The sequence below is a fragment of the Talpa occidentalis genome, unplaced genomic scaffold (assembly GCF_014898055.3).
Source record: "Talpa occidentalis isolate TD23 unplaced genomic scaffold, MPIMG_talOcc4v2.1 talOcc4.7, whole genome shotgun sequence".
Classification (NCBI taxonomy): domain Eukaryota; kingdom Metazoa; phylum Chordata; class Mammalia; order Eulipotyphla; family Talpidae; genus Talpa; species Talpa occidentalis.
This window is the reverse complement of record NW_023605083.1, coordinates 100,109,377-100,126,948: the sequence shown is the minus strand read 5'-3', so window position 1 is coordinate 100,126,948 and position 17,572 is coordinate 100,109,377. Positions and strand designations below refer to the sequence as shown.

Genomic DNA, 17,572 nt, shown 5'->3' with positions numbered 1-17,572 from the left:
CTGAAGGCCATGTGCGTGTCTGTTCTCCCCTCTTCGTTTGCTCCTGTGGGAGGTGAATATGCTGACTGCATGCCTGCCCTCAAGGGGCCGCTGACAGCAGCAAGAGGGTGCAATGGACTGGAGCTGTGGCTCTCCGGGAGAGAGAGCAGCCAGCTCCGCCTGAATGCTTAGGGAGCAGTTCCGCCTGGCAGGCAGGGCAGGGCAAGGGATGCTGGGTAGAGGCCCAAAGGCCCAGAACATGAAAGAACCCATGTGTTTGAATAGCCGGGACCCCAGCATGCCTGCAGCACAGACTCCATCAGGCACACAGCCAGAATGCTGTTTGCAAAGCCAGGGAGGTTGTCAGACACCAGACCACACAGAAGCTTGAATGTCAGTTGTGCTGGTCAGGATGGGCTGTGTGTACTGTGTAACATACATCTCCAAAAATCAGCATCTCAACACAGCAATCCTTCAAGGTTGCTGTGTCTGTGACAGAAGAGGGACTGATTGTTGCTGTCACTCAGGGAACCAGGCAAACGGCAGCCCTCTTCTGGAGGAGTTATATGTCACAGAGGGAGAGAGACGGGGCCACATGGGCTCCTGGGACTTCTTCCCTAAAGGCATGTGTCACTTTCACTAGAATTTCATTGACCAAAGTCAGTCACATGGCCATCTTGATTTTTTGGGGGGTCAGGGGGGTGCAGAGAGGGATGTGTGTGCCACCATTGTCCGAGCACAGCAAGAAATATTTGGTGGGCTGAGCACCCAGGCCAAGGCGGGTTCTGTGCTTCATATCCAGCAAAGTGAGGAGACTCGTGAAGTGGAGAAGACAGGGGTCTCCTTGTTTCACTTTTTGACTTTTACTGACTTGCACACAGAGGGCTGGGATCAAAAGTGAATAGCCGATGAATTACTATAAGCCGAATGCAGTGAAATGAAGAGAAAGAGCATCACCAGCCCCCCACCCTGGGGTCCTCTGACCACCCCCACCCCGGGAATAGCCTGCCCAGAATCTGTCCATTTGCCCATGAGGTTCATCCATGCGCAGCTTCTTTTCCACAGCATCTGTTTCTGAGAGTTGCCCGTGCTGCGTGCAGCAGTCACCTGCCATTGCTGTGTCATACTCCATGGGTGCACATGCCACAGTTTGTTTATTCCTTCTACCTTTGATGAACATTTGGGTGGTTTGCAGTTTGAGGATCTTATAAATCAACCTACCATGAACATTCTGGAACACATGGATTGGTGCTGGCATTTAGCAGTCCCATTGGCCATGTGCCTGGATGTGGAACTGCAATGTTCTCATGGTATTTAAGAAGGTGCCCCTGGGCACGGGCCACGGAAAGAGGGCGGGCAGAAGGTGGGCCAGTCCTTTGGCTCCCCTCTGTCTCAGAATCCAGAAACAACCCAAGTGCAGTCTCATTTCCCTGGGATTTGCAAAATGAACACATCGTCAGTAGCTTCCCCTGCCCCCCGCCCAAATCCTGCCAAGCAAAGTCCAAACGCATGGACTGAATGTTTGACCCTAAACAGTAATACGTAGACCTGACTGCACGAAGCACACAGTGACATAGCACCATATGTGCCTGTGTGAGGAGGGTCCCCAAGTCATGCAGCCACACCCCCTTGCTTAGCAAGTCAGCAGAGGCAACTTCTGGGGTGCACTGGTTGAGTCCCGCTCTCCTTCCCATTCCAAAGCCTGCAGAAGGGTCAGGTCATTCACTCACAGGGTGGTGAGACTTACCTGCTACCTCTTAGGGTGTAGCACTTATTAAAAGTGGGTGTTTTTTTTTTTTTTTTTTTTTTTTTGCCTAAAATGAAGGCAGGAGGTTTTAGGCTTCGGTCATTGGAAGAAGGACAGCTTGGGAGCCTCATCTGGAGCCCAGGCCTCTTTGCGTGGCCAGACCCTGGCTCATGAGAATCGAGCATGGTGGTGCAGCCATGCTTGGGGTCATTGCCTGGAAGACCTGGGGTCCAGGCCTGGTCTGTGACATGCTTGGTGGGGCATGTCTCTCACACATGATTTACACCAGGTGCACATGTACACAGCCCCCCAGCCCCGCAGAAGCCCCTTTATCATCTGAGAACAGGAGAGGTTCCATGGACATCGTCACAGCATCGGTGCATCCCCTCACCCCAGCTCTGAAGTGTGGGTCACTTTCAGTGTTTGAGTCAAGACACGGCATTATAAAGTTCTTTTGACTTGCAGCCCCAACCCCATGTCTGGTAGCTCCTGAGACCTCTGTTCCTGGGGAGGTGGGCCAGGCACTGATGGGGAAGCCAAAGAGGACATGGGCCCGTTTAGAACAAGAAATGCATCCTTGTCTCAGACACATGTAGGGACCTTTATGTAAATTGTTTCGGTGTTGAACAGGAAGAAGAAAAATGAGGCTTTGATGCGAGGCTTTCAGCCGGGCGATGTCACTCAGGCGCGTCTGTGGCCCGCTTTTATTAAGGAGCTGTCAGCTCTCCTCAGACCAGAGGCCCAGGGGGCTCTCTAGGCAGGAGGTGGCCCGAGCTGTCTGTGGAACGCCCAGCGTCAGCTTGAGGCATGCTGGGGGCTTCAACCCGGCCCCACCTCTGCGGGGCAGAGGGGTCTGTTGATGGATTCCCCTAGCACTGAACTAGGCCAGAAGGGCCAGGGATGTGGATAATCCCAGAGAGGCTGCCGGGGTGACAGGCACACAGACAGACCTAGGGTGATGCAGTTCTGCCCCCACACCACCACCTGGGAATGGGACCACTGGGTGGGTTGGGCGGGGTGCTCCGGGCAGCACACTACAGAGGTGCTGGGATAGGGATGTCTGGGGAGCAAACCATGGTCGCTGAGGCCAGAGAAAGTCAGGGGCATCAGGAGATAGGCCACAAAGGTGGGGGGTGGTCAACTGAGGGGGAGGGAGGCTGATCCTGTGGGTCTCGGGAACTTGATCCCTTGGGCTGTGAGCAGGAGAGGATGGAGTGGCTTGAGTGTGAGGGTGGCCTCCAGGCAGGATCTTGGGAGAACTTGCTAGAGGAGGGACCCAGTGGAGGCCAGAGAGTGGCAGACCAGGCAGGAGGACATCACCGCCAGGGGACAACAGCACTCGCTGGGACAGGCCAGGTGACACCAAGACACCCAATTCCCACCAGCCTCTCCCTGGGTCCACACCCTCCAGAGTACTCGGGATGTCCCAGGGATGACCCCAGGCCCCCACCCCCAGATCCCCAGGAACCTTCTGAACCCTCAGCAAGAAAAAGGGGAGAGACACAGACCGCTGCGGTGTGGAACTAGCCCACTGTGCTCTGGTTCTGGGGGTGTATACGTTCCGCTCAGTATCTATGGCAACTCTCCATTAACCAGAAGTGGGTTCCATTAACTTCCATTCCCTGTCCGTTCTAAAAAACCCAGAACTGTTGGTCTTTTTAAAAATTTTGTCTTATTGGAGAAAATGTAGAAAATGCCAGAGTGTAAAGAAGAAAACAAGTTACCTCCAACCCTTCTGATGAGATGACACCATTTTTGTGTGTTCCCTTTGTGTACATTTCCACCTAGTTTGTTTAACAAAATTGGGATCATGTGAATATCCACCTTTTTCATTATGCAGCTGATCATGAGCATTTGCCAGGGCAGGGGTAGGGGGTCAGGGAACAGGGGGTGGGGGGTGGGGGCAGCAAAGGGTCTTTGGAAATAGGGATGATAATCGGGGGTCCTGCTGGGTTGTGTGATCCTGCAGGAGCCAGTCACCCTCTCTGAGCCTCAGTTTCTTCTTCTCCACAGGAGAGGTTGAAGGTGCCTTCTCAGACTTCATTCTGGGTTCACATGGAAGGCTTTGGTGTTTCATCTGCAGCTCCAGGGTTGTTTCCACTCAGCCCCATTTCTCAGGGGGAGAGACTGGAAATGTTGGGGACGGGTAGGGGCAGTCAGGGGCTGGGTGTGATGCCCCTCCTGAGCTGTGGTTCAGTTGGAAGCTAGCTCCTGGAGTCAGGGCAGCCTGGACTCATTCCTGCCTCCAGCATTTTCCTACTGTGTGTTTTCGGCAAATTATGCCATCTCTCTGAACTCCCCCCCACCCCACAGGCTATAGAACTGGGTGGCTGTGATAGTTTGCTGATGAATCTGCACGAAGCGCTTAGCATATTGTAAGTGTCCAGTAAATAGGACTGTTGCTACTATTCTGATGATTGTTATCTGTGACCTCCCAGGTGTGACTTGTTAATTGAATCATGGCTGTCCTGGGGCACCCAGCAGAGTGCCTGGCACCCAGGGGAGACTGTTAGGGGTGACAGCTGTGCCGTGACCTTTCTTGGCCAGCGCCTGTCTCATAGTAGGCCTGTGCTCAGAAATGTCGGGTGCTTGTTCTAATGCTTGGCTGTCCCTGTCTTGATATTGGTACTTTTTAAGCAGGGGTCCTCGTTCTCATTTTGCACAGGGCCCCATAAATGATGAAGCTGCTCTTAGTTGTGGGGCTGCTTGCAGAGTCCCTAGGGCTCGTGGCTTGACTCCCTATGTGTAGTCTGCTATTTGTGAGCAGGGGGCGGGCTCAGGATGTGACCCCCCCCCCCTTTAGAGGAGAACGTTGCCCAGCCAGGTCAGGTGCCCTGAGGGTCACTCACAGAGCACTCCAGCTGTCACGCAGGGGCTGCCAGTGCACTGGTGGAACCTGCCAAGGGCAGGAAGTCGTCTGGGTGGAATGCCAGCCAGGCAAGCAGGGCAGAGCAGGGGGCCTGCTGAGCTGCGGCCAGACACACTAGGGAGACGCAGGACGACTTGGGCTGGAATCGATTGAAACTGAGCCAAGTGATCCTGCCGCCTGCAGAAGAGGAGGGGAGGGCAGCGGCAGCATCAAGACGCTCTGTGGTTGACTTCCCTCCTCTGCCCCAGCGCCATCCACGGGGGGGAGGGGAGGAGCAGGAGCCAGACTTCACAGTGTCCCGAAGGCCGAAGGCTGGTGACAGTGTCAGGTGCTCAGGGAGGAGAAGACCATAGCAAAGGGCAGCTCTGGGGTCAGCAGAATCATAGGACAGGGAGGGTGAGGGCCACTGGCATGCCAGGGACAGAGCATCCAGGACATGGCAGGTGGGTTGGCAGGATCTCCGGCTGACAAAAAAGCCACTCAGCAGAAAGGAAGAGGGCATGAAAGAGAAAGAATAACTTGGGTACCTTCCCCAGGAGTCAGGGATGGGAGGGGGAGCCTATTGGCTCTTTGCTGGGTCATCCCTGGGCAGTAGGTCTTGGGCTCCTAGAGGAGTGGGCAGGCATCAGGGTGAAACTGCCTTTTAAATGTCCCGGGGTGGCCTTGGTGAGGTGACTCAGGCCTGGCGTGGCCCTTGTCCGGCTCCTGGCATGGCACCACGGTTGATGCCCCCTATTATAGGTGGGGAGACCGAGGCTGTGTCCAGTCTGGGAATGACTTCACAGCCATAGGAGCCCTAGAAGGGGACTTGGGGTCCAGAGGAAAGAGAATTGTTTCTAGCAGAGGAAGTCAGGAAAGGCCCTCCAAGGCCCTTGCTGCCTTGGCTTTTCCTGCAGAGATAAGGAAGGGCACCCTGGGAGGTGTTAACAGCCTAAGCAAGGCCTGGTGATGGGACAAACCTTGTTGGGGACAGTTGAGATCTGACTTCAGACTGAAGATAGCAGGGGCAGCAGGAGCAGCAGGAGCCAACTCTCCTGAGGTGCTAGGGCTGGAGAGGCCAGGGCACCCCACTAAGGATGAATATTCAAGCAAATAGACATAATAGGGAGCCACTGAAGGCTTCATAGCAAGGGAATGCTGGGAGCAGAACTTGTGAGAGGTCACATGGGGCAGACTGGGAATTGGGAAACCCAGGTTGGAGGCAGCCATGGAATTCCCTGTGGCAGATTTTGGGCTATGACTGTGAGGCTGGGAAGGAATCTGATGAGAAGTCCTGGGTGGGGGGGTTCTGAGGATCCAAGGAGGAATGCACAGAGGGCATAGAGGGGCTTCAGGACACTGTCCATGCACTGGACCTGAGGGCCTGGATCTGAGAGAGGAGTCGGCTGAGGAAGATGGGGGAGTGGTGCTTTTCTCTCAGGAGGTGGTTGAATCTCTGGGAGGAGAAAAGGTCAGCAGGAAGAGGCCAAAAGATGGGACTGAGGAACAGTAGCATTCAGAAGTGGGTGTGACCCAGGGCCTGAGGACTTTGCTAGAACCTCCAGGACCCTGGTGTGGACAGGTATCTCGCCTGGGGACAGGCAGGACAGACCTGTTATGGGCTTGATGGGAGTTGGTGTCAGAGGACCTGGGGACCAGAAGTCCCCACCCAGAGGGCCGTTCTGAGTGGCCAAGGTCCTTGTCCACCTGCTGCGGGAGGGCAGCCCATCTCCCCAAGGGCGGTGGGGCTGCCTGGCCTCAAGGACAAAGGCAGGCGGGGGCAGGGAAAGGAGCTTGTGGCTGGGAGCTTAATGGCCCCGAAAAAAAAACATAAAACTGGAGAATTATGGGGAGACATAAACAGAGCTGTCAGGCATTAGCTGCAGGGAGATGGCTCAGCCTGGGGAAGAGATGCCGGCGGCTGAGCTGGGATCCTTGCGTGTGCATAAAAAAGACAGAAGTTATAAAAGGAGGAGATTAAGAAGATGCTGCCTCCACGCTTGGCCTCCCAGGCCGATTCCTTTCTCACGCCCTAGCTGAAGCCCCGGGCGGGCCAGGGCAGGGCCTGCCATGCCAGCCATGAGGGTGAGGGTGAGGGTGTGGAGGGTGGGTACTCAGGGCCCAGGCTGGCGGAGGGGCTGGGGATTCCAGCCCAAGGACAGAGGCGGTGCCAGCCCTGACAATTTATGGACGCTCACACACCCTGCCATCTTCATTTTCGCCGTTGCTGCTGATGTCATTAGCCAAGCACTAATGGGCTTAAATTTCACCTTAAACCATCCCCACTGTCCTCAGCAGATGACAAACGCCCTGCTCTCTGGGTCTGCAAAGCTGCCGGCGGGCTCAGCAGGCATCCCTCTTCAAATGGCCTCTAGGCCCAGTGAGTAGGCTCCCAGGGGCCCTGGGCCTGGGGACATTTGCAGGTCACGGGAATTCCCAGGGGTCTGGGAGCCCTGACGGTGGGCAGGGCACAGGATAGGGAGCTTCGGGGAAACTTTTGGATGTCCTGGAATGGCATGGCTTGGGAAGGCAGGAGCTCAGTGTCCAGCACCCCCTCCTTGTGTGACCTGGCTAGGGCTCTGCCCCTCTTTTTCTAACGCAGGCATCAGGAAGAGTGACTGAAAGGGGACGATGAGGCCTGAGAATTACCTGTCATGTTCTTAAAAGCCTTAGGGAAATTTTATTTTACTCAAGCTAACAACAACGAAAAAATGCAATGGCTTTGCTTGGGGCTGGAATTCCATCTATCCACCCATCCACTAACTCGCTCATTCAGCAAACATGCAGCCCACGAACCCCTAGCTCGCTCACGTCCATCAAAGACCCTGATTAGCTGTTCTTTTGAGTCCCTTGAGAGAGAACAAGTGGGTAATCTCTAAACAAGGTTTGTTTGAGAGACAAAATCTTTTCAGTGGTGGCTCTGAGGGTGGGAGAAATGACAAAGGAGCGCCGGGAACTGGGGGGGTTCACACGGACCTGCTGGCCCATCCTGTCTGTGAGGGACACGTTTGCCTGAAAAGGAAGAGATGACAATAAAGACGGCAGAGTCAGGGCAGAAGAGCCACCAGGACGAGCTGCTTGCGTTTCCCTGCTCATGTTTGCACATGTCCGTGGCCGCAGCCTACTGCCTTTGTTTCCCAGTTAGGGGCAGGTGCCCCTGGAGCCCCAGGAGTCCGCTTGGGTTTATCCACCATCAAAGCTGGCCTGTAGGGGGCTGATGCGCAGAGCCACCCTTTCCCATGGGAATCACACTCTCTTCCAAGTCCCCAGCCTTTCATCACAGCACTGGGGGTTGCGTTCCACCCACAACTGCACAGCAGTGCCAGGGAGACCTTGACCTGAGGGAGGCCACCACCACACAGGGCTCGTATGTCACACTGTCCCTGCAGTGACACGGGCAGAGAGAAAAGGCTGGTGCACTCCTGCGGGTGGGAGAAAGCAGGAGAGCTGTGGACGGGGTGAGAAGGCTGTGCAACATGGTGGCGCCTGGCCCCCTGACCCTCTCTGGGCCTCGACCTACCATCTACCACTTCAGGGTACTGACCTGCTTGGCTCTGACATGCTGGGAGTTGTGAGCCAGACTCAGGTTGGCCAGGTGGACTGGAGGCTTGGGTGAGGCAGGCCTGAAGGGAGTCGGAGGGGCAGCACCTACAGTCCTGGAGGGTGTCATCACCTAGTGGCTGTGAGTACCGGCTCTGGAGAAACCCCAAGGGGCACCCCCTTCTTCAGGCTCTTCATCATTGAAGCTCTAGGGACTTTATAACATGTGTCCTAACAGTGTTACTTATTCCTTTGCTCATCCTGTTGCCCTCGGCACAAAGCCTCTCGTCTTACCATGGCCCACAAGGCCTCACTAACTCCCAGAGAAAACTGGGCAGACACCCTCCAATCCCCTGTTCCCACTCAGGTGTAATTTAGTGCCCTTCCCTATGTTTTGCCCCTTCTCTGCCTTCTTCAGGTGTTCTGAAGCCCACAGCTGTCTCCTCCTGGTCAGCCACTAATACTTGGGGTATAAAATGAGGCACTTTGTCACCACTCAGATTCATGGATGCATGGATGGATGCATGCATGCATGCATGCATGGAAAGGTAGTTGGATGGATTTGAGGAAGGCTGCCTGTGAGGGTGGAGGGTTGGATAGATGAATGTAAGGGCAAATGGTTGCATGGGTGGGTGGGTGTGAGGGTGGATAAAAGGGTTGTGTGATCTGAGGGTAGCTCATAGGTGCTAGGAAGTGGGGTTGCTTTGGGCAAGTTCCTGCCCCTTGTAGACTTCAATTTCCCCATCTGTGAAATGATCCAGACTAGTTAGGAGGCTCAGGGTGAGCTGGAGTGAAGGCAGAGAAAGACCCAGAGGCAGCAAATCAGGTGCTACAATGACAGTGCATGGACAGGACAAGTTCACCTAGAGCCCCTGAAGCTCAGGAAGGTTCTTCTCTAGGAGAATCACTGGTGCCCACCATTCCGGTTTGTGCCAGAATCCTTGTCCCAAGTAGCAGACTTGGTACTAGATGGTCAGAATTCAAATCCAAATGTTGTTGCTCACCAAGAAATTCTCTTTGCTTCCAAGCCTTAAATGTACTGTTTTTAAAATGAGATGCTCATATCTTCCTGGCAGTTTAATCCTGGGGATTAAAATATTGTGTCAGAGAAAAGGCACTTCTCTTGACTCCAAGCACATGAAGGGCACCCTAAAATATGGTAACTTAAAATCCAAATGCCTAGGAAAGTGACTTCTGCTCTAGGAGCTGTCATGAAGGTCACACCCAACCACAACATAGTGCTTCCTCTAGGACCTTCATACTCTCGCCAAAGCCGCCTCCTGGAACTACATTTGAAGCTTTCAGACTCTAGACCTGACCCCATAGCCATGAATAATAATGATAATAATAATAATAATAATAATAGGCCTCCCATTATTTGCCTGTTACAGTGCTTCTGCCTCTTACACACTTTGTGACTTTGAACAAATGCCTTAACCTCTCTATGCCTCTGCTGCCTCATCTATGAGTTAAAATATGTAGTCTGCTTCTTAGAACAGGGCCCTGCACACGTAAGTACCAAGAATTAGCCACAAGAGTGACAATGGCAAAGCACTTCTATGTCCATTTTCTCATTGATTCTTTGCTCACTTACTAATATCCCCACTTAAGGGGTAAGGAAGTAGAGGTCCAGAGAGGTAGGGTGACTCACCTGAGGTCACACAGTGAAGCAGTAGCAAGGCCTCAGGTACTTGATGTTCTTTCCAAAGGCTCATGAGGCTCTGGTCTGGAAAAAGCCTGCCCTGGAGCAGGGTGGAACACAGGGGCCTTTCTGAGCCCTCTTTCCATGGGCCTGGGGCTGCAGGGGCCTCCTGCCAGCCAGCCAAGTCTGTTCCACCCAACGTGCCAGCAAGGGAACACAGACAGCCAGGCCCTGCTCTGGCCACTGCCTGCTGGGTGTGTCCGCCCACCCGGGCAGGGACCAGCTGCTCCTGGGGCCAGAGGCTGGAGCCAGGCTCCTGTCACTCCAAGGAACTCTCGCCTTCCTGGCCCGTCTCTGCAGCCAGCTAGGAACAGTCAGGGATTTTCCTGAACTTTCCCTCTGTTACAAAAAATTACATAAATATTTACCTTTTAAAAATAACAGCTTACTTATTGGGCGCTCCTCTTCCAGGCACTGCTCCCACAACTCTGTCCATTGTCTCATTTCATCCTCACTCCTCTCTGTGAGGTACTTAACTCTCACTCCCGTTTCACAAGTGAGGAAACTGAGGCATGGGGGCTGAAGTCTCCTGCCTTAGAGCCCATGGCTGGGTGGTATTGAGCTGAGATTTGGCCCAGACATTCTTGGACTGCCTGCCTCATGCCCAGACTCCTAGGACCCATGGATGCCTGGAATGGCCTCTGCTTTTTAACATGGGCTGCCTTGGTTCCGACGACTAAAGGGAAGCACGTGGCCAGTAGGAGAAGGGAGAGTAAGGTGATGTGACCAGGAGGAGCAGTTGGCCTGCCTCGTATTAATGGCTCTGGTAGAGGTGGTGCACCCAATGCAAAGACATGGCCTATACAAGGATTGTGGTTTGGTTCCCCAATTGGGGGTCTCAGTTTTCTCCTCTGTAAAGTTGTGGAGTGATTCCTGTCCTGCCCCATTGTGGGGTGCTGGGGCACCATCCAGCGAGGAAACGAATGTCCCCCACTGGCCTAAGTCAAATGCTGGCATGTGGCCACACTAGATTGGAGCTCAAAACCAGACTCTTTAGCGGCCTTGCGCAGCCCACAGGGTGAATATTTATCCATATAATACTTTGTAAATCCTTAATAGGTATCACATGCTCATGGCTAAAAACAAAACAAAACAAAACAAAACAACTATGCTGTGCTCCCTCCCAGTTTGAAGACTGTCCCACTAGTACATGAAGACCTTCCTCACTACTCTGTATGTGGAATTACCCAAATGCATTTCCCTCACCCCATCAGAAGGCCATTTAGGGGATCTCCAGTCTTTCGATGTGGCCAAGGAGACTGCAGTTAACCACCCATGGCAGATGACTCTGGGCCTGGCTGGGTCAGAGGGCACATGTGGTTTTTTGTTTGGGTTCATATTGTCATAAAGCGCTCCAAAGAGATTGTACCAGCACATTCCCCACATCCCTAGGTAGACTGGGGACCTTTTTCCCTACACTTTTGCTGTCAAAGTAGATGTAGTGCACAGAACCCATACCAGCTCTGTGCCAAGAAAATCAAATGGGTGTTTCCCCTAAGGAAGCCTGCACAGACTGGGCCTGTACCTCTCACCATTGATGTGACCTCAGGCTGTGAGTTTTAGGTCTCTGGGCCCCCGTTTCATCATCCAGGGTGATAAATGGTACCCATCCCGGAGGCTATTAGGAGGATGAAGTTTGTAGGTGCAAAGCATTCATTAGGGCAGTGCCTGGCGCACAGCACCCAGCGCAGCCTGACTGCCATTTCTTGTTAGCCTGACCTCAGCCCTCCGGGGTTGGTGCTTGGTCCAGATTTGTTGTGCATTTGAAGACATTAGGGATGGGAAGAGGTTATGGAGAGCCATCAAGGGAAGAAGCAGGATGAGTTTATCCCAGCTTCCTGATGTATTGATGGGGATACTGAGGCTTAGGAGCCCAGACTTGAAGTGATTCTGAGCTCAGGAGCCTTTTATTGGTAAGTATCTGCCAGGAAGCAGTGCCAAATGCAGAAGCCCCAGGGTGGCCTGGACCACTGCAGGAACCCAGCTCTGATGTGAAGGGCTCAGGGAAACATGGCCAGAGCCTGGTCCTAGAGGTCCCCACCCAGAACAGCACCTGTGACCCGCTCGCAGAGCCTGACCCCCAGCGGGATGGGAGCCTCTAAGGGCTGAGCTCTTGCTCTGCTGGGTATGGTTCAGAGCGACCTCTCCCGGGAGCCCATTTATACTGCAGAACCCCGGGCCCTACAAACCCCACTGAAGCAGTAGGCATTTACTGTGATGATCATGCAGTGTGAGAAATGCTGAACTCCAGCCAGGAAGATAACCCAGTTGCTGTGGTGGACAGGACAGTCCTTAACTCTCCATCTTTGCAGCCCTCCCCAGCATTGGGGAAGACCTGCTTTGTCCCAGATATAAACAGCTCCCTGGGAGAGTGCAAGACTTTCCCTGGCCCCCAGGGGCAAGACCAGGGTGCTACTGGAAGTTTCTACCCTTCATCGGGCACATTTGTCTCATTGTCTCACAATAACCCTGAAAGTCTGGCATTAACAAGAACAGTTTCAACGAAGGAATATTAAGTTCAGAGATGTTAAATGGATTGCCCAAAACCACCCAGGAGAGTGTGCAGAGCTGGTTTGGGACCCAGAGCTGTGTGACATCAGGGCTGTAGGCATTTAATCAGGTGGGATTGGGAGTGGAGCAGATGATGACTCCCCTACACTCAAACCATATTGCCAGACTCCTACAAGTCCTCTCAGTGAGCTGGCCTGCCCATGGTGAACCTGACATCCCTCTGGAACAGACTGCCATCCTCTTTGCCATCACCAACACCACAGAACCAGCCAGGAGGGATTCTTCTGCAACTTTCCAGAACAAGGCAGCTCTGGGGTCAGGCTGAGTTAGCTGTGTGCAGCTGGAAGAGGCTCTCTCCCCCAGATGCTGAGTGACTAGAAGCCAGCAGGGAGGGTGTTCTGGAAGGGTCTGCGCAGCTGGAGGTGAGGCCTGAGGGCCTGGGCCTGGGAAGGGGGAATTTGCCTTTAGCTGCAGGCACTGAAAACCAGTACACGGAAGAGAGGCAGAAAGGCTTTTAGTCACCCTGAGAAAAAAACAGGAGTGCTGCTTGAAACAGCCGGACGCTGGGCTCAGACAGCTGCCCTTGCCTCATTTTTACTCATAAGCACCTCCACATTTCACGGCTGTGTGGAAGACAGGAAGTCAGCCAGGATGAGGCGGCAGCTGAAAACCAAAGGCAAATATTTTCCGTCCTGAGGAAAGGCTCCCCAGGCTGCCTCCGGACCGGCCTGCAGAGCAGCGGCTGGAGGTTCACTTCCCCCAAAGGTCAGTGCTTCTGGTCACCAGGCTACGTGTCTCGGGGGCTGGCCAGGATCCACCCTACCCAGGGTGAGCAGGGGGCAGCGGATTATCCATCCAAGCCACGGCAGTGGGGGCAGCAAGAGAGCCAGGAGCACACAGTGGTCCCAACAGGTCATCAGGCAGGAGCCACCCCCCCCACCCCCCAAGCAGTCTTCAGGTGGAGACCCATTTACTGTCAAAATAGCTGCCTGTTAGCCTGGGTTGGGGGAGGGGATATAACCACTCAAAGCCGCCAGGCCCTACAGATTTGTAATTTATTCATCACAGCAATAGCTATACACATTTGAAGAGTAGCGGTGTGAGATGAATAAATGAGGCCCGCGTGGACTTGAGGTCTCACTACAATAATTCCGCAGCCCCAGGAGCCCAACCCCCCACCTGGGACCCCTCAACAGGGGGCGTGGCACTTTGGGTAACTGGATCATTGGGAGGAAGTGGGGTGGGGGGTGGCGGGCACTGTGACTTCTCTCTCCAGTTTACCACCACAAGGAACCCTGCCCTTTTTTCTCCCAAGAAAACCAGTTATCTAAAATTTCCAAAGGAGCAAACCAGGACCTCATTTTCATCCCTCTGTATCATGTGCCCTCAAGCTCCCGGGCACCTCCCTGATGTCCAGTGGCCTGGAAGCAAAGCAAACAAGCTTGCGGCCCTGCCCACAGCAGCAGGCCCTGAGGACTAGAAAGGGCCCCTTCCTCCTCTCGAGCTCAGTTTCCATGTCTCTGAAATGAGAGGTGATATCAGCTCCCAGAAGGGCAGTTTGAGAGTTAGAAGTAAAAATCAGTCAAGGCACCGTGGCCATAGGAGGGGCCAGAGCATAGTGTTTGCTTGCTGTTGCTGCTATCATATATTTTTGAGTTTGAGCAATACCCAGAGAACTTTCTAGATCTGAGGGAGGCCCCAGGCCCCATGTCAAGGCTGGCTAGGGGGTTGGGGGAAGCCCCTTGAAAGCCACACTCAGCCTGCCAATTGTTGCATGTTCCTGAAGCCCTCTCTCTCCTCCCTCCTGGACCTGCCTTGCCTTTAGGGCAAAATGGCCCCCCAAGTTCCAGCCACTGGCCCAAGGCTGTCATCAGCCAAGCCTAGCTGTCTTCACATTGTATTCCACACAAATTTTCACACACCCCCCCCCCACCCCGCAGCTGGCCAGGCTTCTTACCTCTCTTTGGAAATACTGGCTAAAGGCTGCTCTCTTGGGGTGGGGACCCAGCCCTCTCCCTCCCAAGTCCCTTTTCCTTCAGCTAAGCTGGGGAGAGAAACCCTGCTCTGGTTGGCAAACAGGCTGTGTTCTTTTCCTGCCGCGAAGCCAGGCAGCTCCTTGCCCCTGGAATGCCCTGTTCTTTCTTCCCAGCCCCTCACTTCCTCTGGTTTTTCCCATTTGTGTTACAGGTTGTCTCTTACCCCCACCCAGTTCGGGAGGGAGGTGTTCTTAGGGGCCCTATGCCTGTGGCTCTCCAGGATTGGGCACTGAGCAGAGTCTGGAAAATGTCAAGTGACTGATCCAGTCAGAGCCTCCAGGGGGTTTCTGGGCTCCGGCAGCTCCTCTGCCGCCCCCCTCCCCTCCTTTGGGGGAAGGAGAGACTGGTGTTTGGGTGGGTGGCCTCTTGGAGAACAGAGGTAAATGGGAGTGGACATGAACTTCCTGCTGCCTCATTCCCCTGAGCCGGAGGGAGGGGTCTGAGCTGCTGGGTCTGTTCGGGGAGGGAGGGACGGCGGTGGGCCCGAAGGAGGTGAGCCGGAGCGGAGAAGAGGCTGGGGAGAAAGCCGTCCCCCTCCCCCGTGCGCTCCTGGCACGGGCACGGGTGGGGTCTGCCTCGGAGTTGTTGGTGTGCAAGACTGCTGCCTTTTAAATGGTGTGTTTGTTTGGAGCGGCTCAGGGAGGAGGCTGGAGATGGGGGGAGGCAGCGCCCCACTTGGCGCCGCCGCTGCCGGAGGGTCCGTGTGTTAGAAGCTCCAGCTTCATAGATGATTGAAGAAGGCTGGGCGTTGAGGAGAGAAGGGCGAAAGCCAAAGGGGAACTCGGCGCCCCGGGCGGGCCACCCCTGTTTGCAGAGGGGGAGCCGAAGCCGCCTCTTGCAGCCACTCTGCGAGCTGGGAGGAAGGCGCGGGGACGAGAGCGCCGGGATCCCCGCCCCCACCCCACCCGGTTCCAATATTTCGCAGAAAGGCACGCGGCTCCTAATCGGTCCTTTCCAGGCTGAGATTTAGCCGCGCGATGCCCGCGCAGGGGCGGGGGCCGCGGGCCGGGGGAGGCGCTCAGAGTCCGGAGCTGCCGAGCGAGGTGAGGAGCCCGCGTCCTCGGCTGGCGGAGCGGGCGGGCGGGCGCGCAAACCCGAGAGGCAGATATAGAAAGGGGGGCAGGTTAAAAATAACCCTCTCCGGCTGGGAAGCTCGCGCGCGCTCTCTCGCCTCGTTCGGTGCCAGAGGACTCCAGGGGAGGTGGCGTTGGGGAGGGCAGAGCGGGATTCCCCCTCCTCCGCGGGGCGGGGTGTCCGCTCGCGCGCCGCGGCTGCACGTGTGCGGGGCCGAGCGCCCGAGCCCCCTGCACCCGGCCGGGGGGCGCCCCCTCCCCGGGACCGGGCGCAGCTGGCCGCGGCCCCCGCCCGCAGCCCCGCGCGGCTGGAGGGAAGCGCTCCATTATTCATTATTTACGAGCGTTAATAGGTTGGAGGCGCGGAGGTGGGGGAGCGGGGGCACAGGCGCTTTGGGGACGGAGGCTTTAGGGGGCGAGGTGGAGAAGGCAGGGGCGCCGCTGCGGCGCGAGCGGCGGGGGCACGCTCGGGGCGCGCTGCTCGGCCCGCTCCCTCCCCGCCGCGGGGTGCTGGGGCCGCGCGGGGCGAGGGGAGGGGAGCGCGGGCCTTTGATTTCGCCTCTCGGCCTCTGTCCTTCGCGTCCTCGCCCTTCCCGAGGCGCGGAGAGGGGGCTGCGGGCCGCGCGCCCCGCCCTGCGCGCCCCTCGCGGCCGGCGCCGCGTCCCCGACGCAGCCCGGGCCTCATTTATCATCATCTTTGGTCAAGTGGAGTGTGCAAGGAACAGCTGCTTCACTCGGCTGACTTCCGAGGGCGGCTACAGCGGGAATCAGGGAGATGAATGATGGGGGCCGAGGGGGGGCTCAGCCCCCGGGGTCCCAGCGCAGGCAGGAGGGAGGCGAGGAGCGTCCAGCGCCGCCTCCGCCTCGTGGCGAGTGTAGCGCCCCCTTCCTGTCTCCCGGCGCCTCCAATTACCTCAGATCGCGCCCAGGGAGGGCGCCCCGGGAGGGGGTCGGGGCGGGGAGGCGCCCCTGGCGGGCGGAGGCTGGGCGGGCGCGTCGCCGGCGGGGCCCGAGGTCGCCGTGACCTTGCTGGGGTCAGCGGGCTGGGCCGCAGAGGAGGCGGCGCGGCGTCTTTGGTGGCGCTTTCCGGATTGGCGCAGAGGCCGGGAAACGAGGCGGGGGCCGGCGGGGGCGTCAGGGAAGGGGGGGAGCACAAATAGAAGGTGAAATTTTACCTGCCCCTGAGGGAGTCCTGCGGATTTTCTCCCGGCAGCAGCAGGCGCGCTGCCTTTGTCTTACACGGCTGAAACATCTGTTGCAGTGGGGCGGGGAGGCCGCAAGCAGCCCCCGCGCACCCCGCGCGGCTCCCCCAGCCCCAGCTTGGCCCTCGCGGGCTCCAGGGCTCGCGGCGCCGCGTTAACCCTGCCCGTGCCGGGGCGCACGCCTGACAGCCCCCTGCCGCAGGACGCGCCCGGCGTGCGGCCGCCGCTCCCGGCCCCGGAGCCGCCTGCGCGGGGGCGCGCGGGGGCCCTGCCCCGCTCCCAGAGGGTGCGGCGGGAGCCACCCGGGAGCCGCGGCGGCGGAGGAAAGGGTTAATGGCCCAGTCGCAGACCCTAATTGTCAGACCTGGGCCTCGCTTCGTTTCAATTACCCTAAGTAGAGACTGAATGCGCAATTAACGAAGTCAGCTTGCCAACTGGAAAGCTGTCCCCGCTTTCACATTGAGCAGAATACTCCACCAGCTGACTTGGACTAAGCAATTTCCTCCTCTCGCTCCCTTTCTCTCTCTCTCTTCCAACCCCCTCCCTCTTTTTCTCTCTCCTTAATAATAAAATTATACCAAGCAGTTTGCGGTGTGGCAGGCGGCCAGAAAAGCGTTTCTTTAAACGCCGCCGTCTCACAATTAGGCAGCAAGAGGATTTGACACGCCGTGGCGGCCTGACAGGCGGCTTCCTCCCCTGGGGACTTGGGGGGAGGGAGGGGCGCCAATTCCCCGGCTCCCCCAGGTGGAACGCGCTGGGAGGGGCTGGCTTGCTGCTGGCGTCCCTGGCTGTCAGGATGCTGCACAGAGGGGGTGTCGAAGGCAGGGGAGTGAGGGGTGGTTCCTGGCCAGACAAGGGAAGGGCAACGTTCCCTGACCCTGCCCTTAATCTGGTGTCCAGGAGGAGGACCTTGTCCCTTCCTCTTTTTGGCCAC

The 17,572-nt window shown here is 56.5% G+C and overlaps 1 protein-coding gene across 6 annotated transcripts in view; it reads left to right on the top strand.

The window, feature by feature from the left end:
• Positions 1–17,572, top strand: part of RAI1 (retinoic acid induced 1) — a 116,366-nt gene that overhangs the window by 75,094 nt on the left and 23,700 nt on the right. Inside the window, exon 1 of one of the 6 annotated variants that reach the window (XM_037491640.2) lies at positions 14,281–14,978. The exons of 4 other annotated variants lie outside the window; for them this stretch is intronic. The gene's annotated coding sequence lies outside the window, so the exon portion shown is untranslated. Of the gene's footprint in view, positions 1–14,280; positions 14,979–15,388; positions 15,407–17,572 lie in introns of those variants that run through there. One more of the 6 variants, XM_037491642.2, reaches the window with a different exon arrangement.